Here is a 13,275-nt window from a genome sequence, read left to right on the forward strand (position 1 = left end):
ACTGAGGATATTTCCCTACGATTTGCGAACAACAAATCCTAATAGTTCTTTAGAAAACTTTTAGAGCCATTAGAACGGCTGATATTGTGCAATGCTCTCCACCGATGTTTTTTTCCCAATGCTAATGACTGGCAGCTGTGACGTAATCGCTCTTGTCGAAAGCGTGCAGACGACACAAAACACATCTGCTCGCAGTGGCGATACAATCCAAACTGATTTAAGTTTTGTTGAGAGGCTTGTTTCTACCTGATTTCGTTTGTAGCTTTTTCATTAATGGGCGGTCCTAACGGCTATAAAAATAGCCGCATACAGAATTTTAATGTCGATTATTTCATTTCGGATTTGCATATTTTATTGAAAGAAACTATCAATATGCTGTAGGGATTCGTTTCCAGCATTCAGAAGAGTCAAATTGCGTAATTCTCTACGACATTAAACTCTAAAACATTTTTTGCAAAAAAGGCTTCACTTGATCTCGATTACTGTGAATTTCACACAGCGAAAAGTGCACAAATCTAAGCAAACTGTTCTTGATTTGCAGTAAACTGAGGATATTTCCCTACGATTTGCGAACAACAAATCCTAATAGTTCTTTAGAAAACTTTTAGAGCCATTAGAACGGCTGATATTGTGCAATGCTCTCCACCGTTGTTTTTTTTTCCCAATGCTAATGACTGGCAGCTGTGACGTAATCGCTCTTGTCGAAAGCGTGCAGACGACACAAAACACCTCTGCTCGCAGTGGCGATTGAATCCAAACTGATTGAATTTTTGTTAAGAGATTTCCTTTTATGTGATTTCGTTTGTAGCTTTTTCACTAATGGGCGGTCCTAACGGCTATAAAAATAGCCGCATACAGAATTTTAATGTCGATTATTTCATTTCGGATTTGCATATTTTATTGAAAGAAACTATCAATATGCTGTAGGGATTCGTTTCCAGCATTCAGAAGAGTCAAATTGCGTAATTCTCTACGACATTAAACTCTGGAACATTTTTCGCAAAAAAAGGCTTCACTTGATCTCGATTACTATGAATTTCACACAGCGGAAAGTGCACAAATCTAAGCAAAATGTTCTTGATTTGCAGTAAACTGAGGATATTTCCCTACGATTTGCGAACAACAAATCCTAATAGTTCTTTAGAAAACTTTTAGAGCCATTAGAACGGCTGATATTGTGCAATGCTCTCCACCGTTGTTTTTTTTTCCCAATGCTAATGACTGGCAGCTGTGACGTAATCGCTCTTGTCGAAAGCGTGCAGACGACACAAAACACCTCTGCTCGCAGTGGCGATTGAATCCAAACTGATTGAATTTTTGTTAAGAGATTTCCTTTTATGTGATTTCGTTTGTAGCTTTTTCACTAATGGGCGGTCCTAACGGCTATAAAAATAGCCGCATACAGAATTTTAATGTCGATTATTTCATTTCGGATTTGCATATTTTATTGAAAGAAACTATCAATATGCTGTAGGGATTCGTTTCCAGCATTCAGAAGAGTCAAATTGCGTAATTCTCTACGACATTAAACTCTGGAACATTTTTCGCAAAAAAAGGCTTCACTTGATCTCGATTACTATGAATTTCACACAGCGGAAAGTGCACAAATCTAAGCAAAATGTTCTTGATTTGCAGTAAACTGAGGATATTTCCCTACGATTTGCGAACAACAAATCCTAATAGTTCTTTAGAAAACTTTTAGAGCCATTAGAACGGCTGATATTGTGCAATGCTCTCCACCGTTGTTTTTTTTTTCCAATGCTAATGACTGGCAGCTGTGACGTAATCGCTCTTGTCGAAAGCGTGCAGACGACACAAAACACCTCTGCTCGCAGTGGCGATTGAATCCAAACTGATTGAATTTTTGTTAAGAGATTTCCTTTTATGTGATTTCGTTTGTAGCTTTTTCACTAATGGGCGGTCCTAACGGCTATAAAATTAGCCGCATACAGAATTTTATTGTCGATTATTTCATTTCGGATTTGCATAATTTATTGAAAGAAACTATCAATATGCTGTAGGGATTCGTTTCCAGCATTCAGAAGAGTCAAATTGCGTAATTCTCTACGACATTAAACTCTAAAACATTTTTTGCAAAAAAAGGCTTCACTTGATCTCGATTACTGTGAATTTCACACAGCGAAAAGTGCACAAATCTAAGCAAACTGTTCTTGATTTGCAGTAAACTGAGGATATTTCCCTACGATTTGCGAACAACAAATCCTAATAGTTCTTTAGAAAACTTTTAGAGCCATTAGAACGGCTGATATTGTGCAATGCTCTCCACCGTTGTTTTTTTTTTCAATGCTAATGACTGGCAGCTGTGACGTAATCGCTCTTGTCGAAAGCGTGCAGACGACACAAAACACCTCTGCTCGCAGTGGCGATTGAATCCAAACTGATTGAATTTTTGTTAAGAGATTTCCTTTTATGTGATTTCGTTTGTAGCTTTTTCACTAATGGGCGGTCCTAACGGCTATAAAATTAGCCGCATACAGAATTTTATTGTCGATTATTTCATTTCGGATTTGCATAATTTATTGAAAGAAACTATCAATATGCTGTAGGGATTCGTTTCCAGCATTCAGAAGAGTCAAATTGCGTAATTCTCTACGACATTAAACTCTAAAACATTTTTTTGCAAAAAAAGGCTTCACATGATCTCGATTACTGTGAATTTCACACAGCGAAAGCGCACAAATCTAAGCAAACTATTCTTGATTTGTAGTAAACTGAGGATATTTCCCTACGATTTGCGAACAACAAATCCTAATAGTTCTTTAGAAAACTTTTAGAGCCATTAGAACGGCTGATATTGTGCAATGCTCTCCACCGTTGTTTTTTTCCCACTGCTAATGACTGGCAACTGTGACGTAATCGCTGTTGTCGAAAGCGTGCAGACGACACAAAACACATCTGCTCGCAGTGGTGATTGAATCCAAACTGATTGAATTTTTGTTAAGAGATTTCCTTTTATGTGATTTCGTTTGTAGCTTTTTCACTAATGGGCGGTCCTAACGGCTATAAAAATAGCCACATACAGAATTTTATTGTCGATTATTTCATTTCGGATTTGCATAATTTATTGAAAGAAATTATCAATATGCTGTAGGGATTCTGTTCTAGCATTCACAAGGACCAAATTGAGGAACTCAATTTGGTCCGTCGCTGCTGGTTGATGATTCCACTCCCACGACGTCTGCTTCCATCGAACGCACGAAAAGAAATGATCGATTTTTGACCACGGTTCCCCTTTTATACGCATTCAGTTGAAGATATGTGCCTGACTACCTCAAAATCGTCGTCCTTGCGCGAAAAACCCAAGCGAAAGTAAGGTGTTTTCCGCGTTGTTTTCAAATTTTAAGAAAACTTAATTTTTGAGTTGTTTGTGGTTATCGCACACTGATCAAAATATTATCCTGAATTCCTGATCATATTTTTGATGAAATGGTGAAAGAATTATGTTGCTACCATTAATACAAGTCGAGATATTCACGATTAAGTTCTGCCCATTCTTCCATATGGCTAATTTCGAAAAGGCGCCCCATAGTAAAGTAAGTCGTATTCACGACAAAACCATTCATACATTTCATTCTCGGCAGCTAGTAATGGAATGCAAAACTATATATTCTAAGCGTAAAACAATTCATTTTTAATATACTAATATAGGCTGGGTACAACAAATTTCTGAAGTAATTTCAATGAAAACTTTCAAGTACGAAGATTTCATTAAGAGACAATTGCAATGGTCCGTTTTGAAATGTGTACTTCCGTTGTGCAATTATAATTTTGATAATAATGATAATAAAATAATAATAATAATAATAATAATAATAATAATAATATAATAATAATAATAATAATAAATAATAATAATAATAATTATAATAATAATAATAATCATACTAATCGTAATGAACAAATTACTAAATGACATTAAAAGTTTTGAAGTAATAAAATCAATCATATGAAATATCGATTATTCAGCGCGCATTAAGGTTAATCAACAGGATGTAAGATTATTGGAAAATATCAAGAACCGTTATTCTGCTATCCGTAATATTATCACTAGAACTTCGAACGAATATTATTGATATTTCTAAAAACGCTGTCTAAATCCAGGGTAGCTTGGATCCGATCGGAAAATCAATACGTCACTATTCAGAATAAGTGATAATAACATACCTGACCGGATTCCATTCGAGTGCTCATCTTGTACTCCACTCGGTTGCGAACTCAACGAACCACCTCCATCACTCGGCTCTGCTACTGTCTGCTCAACGCGTCTCAACAGCCGACTCGGCTCTCCTTCTGCGAGTTCTGTTGAAGCCTCCTGCTTCTTCCGCTTGCGGTAGCAAGCTTTGTATTTCGCCTGGAGATGCCTCGATCGCGCCATAATCGATACGTTGACAACGACAGCCAAATTCGAAATGAATGGCTTCTGAGTCGGTGCTATGCATTTTATATAGCAAATCAGAAGGAAGTTCTACAAACTGCAACCAATTTAAAAATGGGTTGTATAGAGTACAGAAAAGTAAAATTTCGCATAATTCTTTGGGAGTATTATTATGGTTCTAAAAAGAACCGATTTGAAGAATTCTGAAATTAGGAACTGGATCTGAGTTCAAGAATTAAATTCAGAAAAGGTCTGCTTTCATTGCCGACTGCTCCACCTGACGGCTGAAGTCCAAATGAGAGCACGAACCTGAGCGTTTGAGGTTTGGCACCACGCAAAAGGCCTGCTCTCATTATCGATGACCGCTGCTCCCGACGATTGAAGTCCAAATGAAAGCACGACCTAAGCGTTTGAGGTTTTATACCACGCAAAAGGTCTGCTTTCATTGACGACTGCTCCACCTGACGACTGAAGTCCAAATGAGAGCATGACCTGAGCGTTTGAGGTTTGGCACCACGCAAAAGTCCTGCTCTCATTACCGATGACCGCTGCTCCCGACGATTGAAGTCCAAATGAAAGCACGACCTAAGCGTTTGAGGCTTTATACCACGCAAAAGATCTGCTTTCATTGCCGACTGCTCCACCTGACGGCTGAAGTCCAAATGAGAGCACGAACCTGAGCGTTTGAGGTTTGGCACCACGCAAAAGGCCTGCTCTCATTATCGATGACCGCTGCTCCCGACGATTGAAGTCCAAATGAAAGCACGACCTAAGCATTTGAGGTTTTATACCACGCAAAAGGTCTGCTTTCATTGACGACTGCTCCACCTGACGACTGAAGTCCAAATGAGAGCATGATTTGAGCGTTTGAGGTTTGGCACCACGCAAAAGTCCTGCTCTCATTATCGATGACCGCTGCTCCCGACGATTGAAGTCCAAATGAAAGCACGACCTAAGCGTTTGAGGCTTTATACCACGCAAAAGGTCTGCTTTCATTGCCGACTGCTCCACCTGACGGCTGAAGTCCAAATGAGAGCACGACCTGAGCGTTTGAGGTTTGGCACCACGCAAAAGGTCTGCTCTCCGAAGCTGCTGGTCCCACGACGTCTGCTTGCATCCAACGCACAAGAAGAAATGACCGAATTTCGACCACGTTTCCTCTTTTATACGCAGTCAGTTGAAGATATGTGCCTGACTACCTCAAAATCGTCGTCCTTGCGCGAAAAAGCCAAGCAAAAATAAAAAGTTTTCCGCGTTGTTTTCAAAGTTTGAGAAAACTTAATATTTGAGTTGTTTCTGGTTATCTCACACTGTTCAAAATATTATCCTAAATTCCTGATCATATTTTTGATGAAATGGTGAAAGAATTATGTTGCTGCCTTTAATACAAGTCGAGATATTCACGATTAAGTTCTGCCCATTCTTCCATATGGCTAATTTTGAAAAGGCACCCCATAGTAAAGTAAGTCGTATTCACGACAAAAAAATTTAAACGAATTTTTATCCATTTTGCTGAGAACTGATAGTGAAAAATAATTCGATTTCAGTTTCCTTGCACTACCGCACACTCCATCAGCTACTAACACATTTCCATATAAGTTTTCTCTCGCAGATTTTGCCTCAAAATGAAGATTTACATACCTTTTAATAAAATTCCAGTGAAATAGAAACATTTGCTCGGAGAAGTCAAAGGCAATAAATAAATAGTACGTTGTTCAAATTTGATATTTGTTGGAAACAATACTCTCACCTACTCGACTATTCACCGCGATCTTTCAAAACGTTCCACTACGTTCCGTAACAATAACAAAATCCTTATGCCTGTTATAGACTACAACATTTTCGACACGTGTCATACGATTTCTGTTAAAGGCAACTTTTTCCAAGTCGCATAAATTACACGAGAATTCGATCGAAATAAAACAAAAAAACAAACTTATCATTTTAACCAACAACAAAACAAAAATCTAACGTGAATTGAATGTTGCACCTAAAATTGTGTCTCATGCGATCACGGCACCCAAATCGTAGTGGCACATCGTGTCGATCGTGGTGACATGTGCAAGTGCTCGCCATGCAGATTGAGCAAATTTTACGCACAGTTTACAGTGAGCCTGTACTAAAAATGTATGCAATTTTCCATCAAACATGGACGAAAAATTGATCAAAATTAATATTCCAATCAGAAATAATGCTTCACATTTGTTTGAGCATACAGGGTAACAAAGGTATTTTGGCCACTTCATATATTTTGGCCCACCTAACAAACTTTCAGGATTTAACCGACATTAAGTAACCCATGTGGTATCAATTTGAAGCGAATCACATAAAATTACCTATTGCGGAAGGGTTTTTCAAAGATATTTCAACATTTGGTGGACATTTTTACAAAGTGGATCAAAATGAAATAAATCCTAAAGTGGGCCAAAATACCTCTGTTACCCTATTATTGAAAAAAAAAATTTTGAAATTAAATTGTAAAAGCGCTTTCGATAAACTAGTTGCACTGAACATATGAATTCGGTAAAATCAGCAGATGTAGCACCGGCTGCATCACATGTATGTTACTGTCCCATTCTGTAATGGAAAACAAAGTATCACACTACCAAAACTAAATCTTGCTTCAGATAGAATTGGAACAAAGACAATTGCCTTATTTCAGTTATTTGTTATTGAATTCAAGATCTTTTTTATACAAATATAGCGTTTTCTTCATACTTTTAAGAAAAAATACGGATAAAATTATTCGTCACGGTTTCGAAGGAATTCTCGAATTTTTCCTGTAACACGGCTCATTAGGCGGCGCACACCTTCTTCGTCCATCGTTTTAGCTATCTTATTTCATCAGGTCGTCATCTGATTATTGTCTTTGACAACCTTTCCCTTTGCTTTGAGTCTCCTCTTCATGATTGCCCAGTATTTCTCAATAGGGCGGAACTGGGGGCAGTTGGGTGGGTTAAGGTTTTTCGGAACAAACTGGGCCCCTTTCTCTGCATACCATTCTTGAACTACTTTGCTGTAATGACAGCTTGCCAAATCTGGCCAAAACATTACGGGATGGTCGTGGGATCGAATGAACGGCAAAATTCGTTTTTGGAGACACTCTTTTTGGTATAGTTCCGATGTCATTGTCTTATTTGTAACGAAAACATTCGTTTTTTGCTACAGCTGCAAATGCCCTGCCAAATCATAAATTTTCTTGCAAATTTTTCGGCAAAAACAAATTTAAATTTGGCTGGAACATCCCCCCGAGCCGTTGCCAAGTAAAATTTTTGACCTGGGATTTGCCCGAAGTCAGCCTTGACATAGGTTTCATCGTCCATCTGAAGACACCCGTCGAATTTGGTCAGCACCTGGTCATATAGTTTCGGAGCATGAATTTTGGCCACACTATTCTGTTTTATGGTCCGATTTGGCTGTTTGCTAGCTCGATACGACTTGATTCCTTCCCGGAGTCGAGTTCTCCTCACGGTACTATGGGCAGCACCGAATTTTCTGACCAAATCACGGTCCGACAGATTAGGATTCTTCTTAATCGTCTTCAAAATCTTACCACGCAGTTTCCGGTCGACAGTTCCACTCCGACGATTGGCTTAAGGCTTTCGAATCGTCGTCAATGTTTCCTTATACCGTTTGATAACGTGCCATACGGTATTTCTGGGCAATTTCAGTTGTTTAGCTAGCCTAGATGCAGACCACTATGGATTTTCCTAATAACTGTGCACAATTTGTTCCCTTCTTTCGGCTTCCATGTTGATTGTTTACAAAGTACAATCGATTTACGGAATAATCAAAAATTATATGTGAAGCTGACAAAATTCCCGACACGTGGGCGCTAAGAACTTCCAAATCCGTCCACCAGGAGCGCCACAATATGAGCAAAAGTTTGTTCCAATTCTAAATCATGCAAGCTTTATCAGCTGGTTGGTGCACCTTGTGAAAGAGTAAAATGAATAGTGTGGAACGGGAATGATTTTTAATGGTATTTCGTATATCATATATTGGAAGCGGGGGCCATAATAAAATGCGCAACCTAATATTATTGACTCAAGGTGAACATTGCAAAATTTATCAATATAAATATCAAGAAATAATCTACAAAAGTCTTTTTTTTTTGTTCAAAACAAGATCTACGACCTATAATAATTGTTACCTATAACCTTTACCTTCATCACTTAAAAATTAACTTCAATTGTATTCACTGAAATCTATACTGCCCATACTCGCATATCAGTTCCATATCAATTTTTGCCAATTTTGAGTTAGCTTGAGGAATCAAATCTATCCTCAATATACTCTCAGAAATTGCAAAAAAAATTTATTGTTTGTTCTGTAAAATGTGAAACAAATGTCAATTCATGTCTGTCCCATATGCAAAGTACCCGCATATCAGTCCCATTCAGTGCAAATTTCAATAATTTCATTTGTTGCAATATTGGAATAGCAAAGGTGTATTACCGATATTTCTGATGGTTAATTCTGTGACCCGTTTTTCTTGTGCCGTGAGAAGTAAGAATTCTTACTGATAATGTCTCATTTAATCCGTTGAAGAAGAATAGATGCAGGCATGGAAGAAATAACGAAACTTGGTGCAAACATTTCTTTTCGAAGATCCGTTCGGCTCGCATCTTATTCCTCGCTTCACAATGCGGCGAACTGGGTAGCAAATGAGTGTGCTGGTGAGCTGCGATTCTTTTAAAAAGAGCTGTGAGCTGCCAGCTCACTTTTATGATTCGATTCATTGGAACAGCTCAGGAGCGAATTGCCCATCTCTAGTATAGGGCCCGTGCACGATAACAAGTAGCGCCATTAGTGGCGAATAGGCGAAATAATCCTACCATAGCTTTACACTGTTACCATATGTTTACGCTGAATAAAACACTCAAAAACCTGTTTTAATCCACCTTGCGGTGTAATGATGCGTTTCTCATATATAATACTGTGGTATTCTATTAAAAATATTTCTCTTTGATTCTTAAAATAAACCAAAGAGATTGTTTGTGCATTAACTAGTATAACCTACAGAATGAAACAGTTCTTTGACATCCATGAGAAAACGAATTGAGTTCCACTATTGTAGGTACTTCGGGCATTGGAACCCGAGAACCGGTATAATCGAAGTTGATTCGTATGGCCATCAACTAACATGACCTACAAACTCTACTAGTTTTTATTAAAAAAATAAAATTAAAATGGTTCATCCTGCGAATTATTTGAACATTTAGTTAAAATTTGACAGTCGAGCAATTATTTTTTTTTATAAACCACTAAACCACGCCCTCGTGCACGGTCCCTTTACTAGGGTAACAGAGGTATTTTGGCCCGCTTTAGGATCGATTTTATTTTGGCCCACTTTGTAAAAATATCCACCAAATGTTTTAATATCTTTGAAAAATCCTTCCGCAATAGGTAATTTAATGTGATTAGCTTCAAACTGAAGCAACATGGGTTACCTAAGATCGATTGAATCCATATAGTTTGTTAGGTGGGCCAAAATATATGAAGTGGCCAAAATACCTCTGTTACCCTACCCATTGTAAATGCAAAATTGTACATCTTCATTTTTGTGGTGTGGGGTGTAGATTTATGATATACGTACTAAATTTGAAGTACGTAATAAACAAAACTTGGTTTACACATGATCCTTAAGGGAATAAGCAAATTGCAAAACCGATACAACGATAAAACGAATAAAACGATAATACGAATGAGCAAAACCGATTCAACGATGACCCTCTGGGTCTTCCTGTGAAAATTTTTTGAATGCACTGTCGTAAACTTTGCGTTACAAACTATAGCACTAGTTACCTTTGATACTGCTAGGTGGCAGCTCTCTAACTACAACTGATATCAGCTATAGTATACTCGCCTTCCACATGCTGTCCAGCCAGAGGACAGCGGATTTAATTCACTCAATTCAACATATAAATCGTTGGCGCGGTTAGTTCTGATCCCTAGTGCTACTGCAATCACCGTCTCGGTAAGACACGCGAACGCGCGCGGATAGTTTATTCGTTTGGCCTCCGGTACGGATCGATTTCGCAAAAAAAGAACCCTCCCCCGCACTCACACTCAGAGACGTACGCTGCGTGATAGAGTTGAGGGTGGTGGCGTATCAGGTTGGAAAGTTTGTGGTTCGTGGTGATTATTCAATTGGTGGCCGTTTTAAACGAATGATGAATCAATTTTTAGTAGTTCTGTTGTGGCACACTCGTGATTAAGCACCGCGTATGATGCAAATGGTTCCCCTGAATTGCTATTTTTTTATCTGCCATAATTTAAACAAGTGTAACTATTTTGTGTGCGGGGATGACGATTGTTTCCATCAAAACATGAAGACGCTCGGACCATAATTTCGTAAACACGCAATTAATAATCAATTTTCGAGCGCCATCGCCGATTACCGTTCGTGAGGACAGCTAAGGTCATTGCTGTCGATGGAAAATCTGAATTTGGAGACCAACCGGATCGGAACTGAACTGCTCCGGTCGGCAAATCGGGAAGATAAATCCGTCTAATTTATTCCAATAACATAAACGTCTTCATCAAGATTCGAGCTGTTCGTCCGGGCGGCGATTGCGCAAGGCTCGGTCGCGATCTTTACCGTCACGATCACCCAAAGCCACCCCGAACAGACCGGCTCGCAGTGTGTGTGTGTGTTATCTCGCAAAGTTGAATTAAATTTTCAAATTAAACTCAATTTAGGAGAGTTCACTTCTGCAACACATCTGCCGATCCGCAGTCCTTGTTGCTCTGTGCCGAACGAAGAAAGCTATTTCAGACGGCAGTTTCGCTATTATTCAATTGAACGAAGACAACAATCGAGGGAGATATTCTGGTCTGTTCTAGACAGCGTTCGGCATATGCCGCGAGGATATTCTGCCCGGGGAACAGGGCACAGGTAAAGGACGGCCAGAAGACTGCGAAACGAGAAAGACGTTTGATTGGTAAATTCATCTGATAATAGAATATAATGGCAATACGGAATTTATACGGCCCATAGTTATGTTAATGCATTGCAACTTTTTTCCGTTTTCGTCCATTGGACGTATCAAAGACGAAACGTAAAGAAATCATGCGCAACCAAATTGAGAGTTTTTTTTTTCTAGACAAATGCGGAAGTATTTTAAACAGGAGTGTTGATAAAACATTTGCGTTCGTTGTTTGTGCTCCTTCACAATAGAGAAATGCAAACAACAAATACTTGATATTATAAAGCAGCATTTGATTTAATTAACCATGATTACCTCAAGTTCACCAACACCACATGATACAGTTTCCTTGTTCGGTGAGTTTGTATTATATCGACAACGTTCGTGGTGTTTCTAGAAGTAAACTAAACCCGTAGAAGTAAAGCTTATACAACATCAAGAATTTAGGCGCGAATGAGTTTGAATCATAAGCAATGTCATTGATCAAAACATTTGAAGTAAGTAGAGGTGGTAATTATTTTCAGTTGCTCATCTGCCGCCCGCCAATAACAGAAATTTTTTAGTTTAGTACCAGAGATTAGAAAAAAGTAGTTGGTTTCAAAGAAACGCTCAGTATTAACATTAACTGTAGCCCGTAAGTTGCATCTCAGTTAATGATCAGTTTTTTTGAAACAACGTGGTTGGGATTAAAATGTTGTTTCACATTGCGCAAACTTCATTGAACAATGCCGGCTACGACCGAATTCAGGTTTTAAATTTAGGGATGGAAAGATTGTTAGATCTGGAAACCGAAGTATCATCTGCGTTCCCTCATGCGTCATGTATGTAATCTGTTGATACAAAAGATTAGAAGGTTTTATGCCTGTTGGAGAAGGAAAATGATAGAATCTCAGCTTCAGTAGGCTGTTCCCTTACTCCTAAATAAATAACCGCAAAACCACTGTTAATAATCTTTTCTAAACGAAATTATGCCACCGTATGATATATCATACACACAAATGTTGACATCAAATTTTACATTATTTTACACATTATTTGAGATTTTTTTCATAGATATAACCTTTTTAGAGCGTCTGTTAATGTTTTCTCACAAGATATAAGGATTAGAGCATAATTTGACCAAAAAATAGAAAGCAATATATAACTTACTTTTGCACAGCCATTTCTAGTCGTTAGTAGGTCAAAGGTCAAGGATCAAAATACAATTAAATTTTGACAAACAAACAGCAGATTTAACACACAAGGAAGTTGCGTAGTGTAGATTATTTTTTTTTGTTATCGTGAAGCTGTTGGGTAGTGCAGTTCCACAGTAAACATTTTTTGAAAAATAGATATTTCTGCGTATGATATATCATACGCTAGGACATAATAGGTTAAGTAGGGAGTTTCTTTTTCTACGTATACAAAACAATCCAACAGGGTTCAGTCAATTGAATTTTATGCAATGTACATAACAGAATTGTTTGGTTTAGAAAAATCTAGTTAGGATCGAGGGCATCCAAGGAATCTCTGGAAAAGAATTATCATTATACGATCGCGTGACTGGTGACTTTTGCAAAACTTTTGAGTGCGGTATGTTCTCAATTGACATACTGTGGTAATGCCTGTGGAAGTTCTTGTCCATCCAAACCCTCCTGTGAATATTCTATGTCATCCAAAAACTACCTGGAGTTCAGGCCTTAAGATCTACCAGCATAACAAATTGCAATAACGAACTCATTGATCACGGTCTATACTCGTGATTCCACTCACAATTAGAAGGTTTATTGTAGTTGTGAATGAACTACGCCATCCAAAGACTACCTGTAGCTCAGACCGTAAGATCTACTGAAGTCCTTGGATGACTGTAAATATTCCTGAAACAGATCAGAATAGAGGATTAAGCCATATGTAGCTCCACAACTATGAACAGCATTGAAAAAATTATTCATAAGCTACTGATTGCTT

The 13,275-nt window shown here is 38.2% G+C and overlaps 1 protein-coding gene across 10 annotated transcripts in view; it reads left to right on the forward strand.

Annotated features, from left to right (window-relative positions):
• LOC131430227 (uncharacterized) overlaps positions 1-13,275 on the forward strand; it is a 48,113-nt gene that overhangs the window by 12,869 nt on the left and 21,969 nt on the right. For 2 of the 10 annotated variants that reach the window (XM_058594990.1, XM_058594993.1), the window contains exon 1: positions 10,346-10,530. The exons of 2 other annotated variants lie outside the window; for them this stretch is intronic. The gene's annotated coding sequence lies outside the window, so the exon portion shown is untranslated. Of the gene's footprint in view, positions 1-10,345; positions 10,538-11,327; positions 11,344-13,275 lie in introns of those variants that run through there. 6 more of the 10 variants (XM_058594989.1, XM_058594994.1, XM_058594991.1 and 3 more) reach the window with 5 other exon arrangements.

The sequence above is a fragment of the Malaya genurostris genome, chromosome 2 (genome assembly GCF_030247185.1).
Source record: "Malaya genurostris strain Urasoe2022 chromosome 2, Malgen_1.1, whole genome shotgun sequence".
NCBI lineage: Eukaryota > Metazoa > Arthropoda > Insecta > Diptera > Culicidae > Malaya > Malaya genurostris.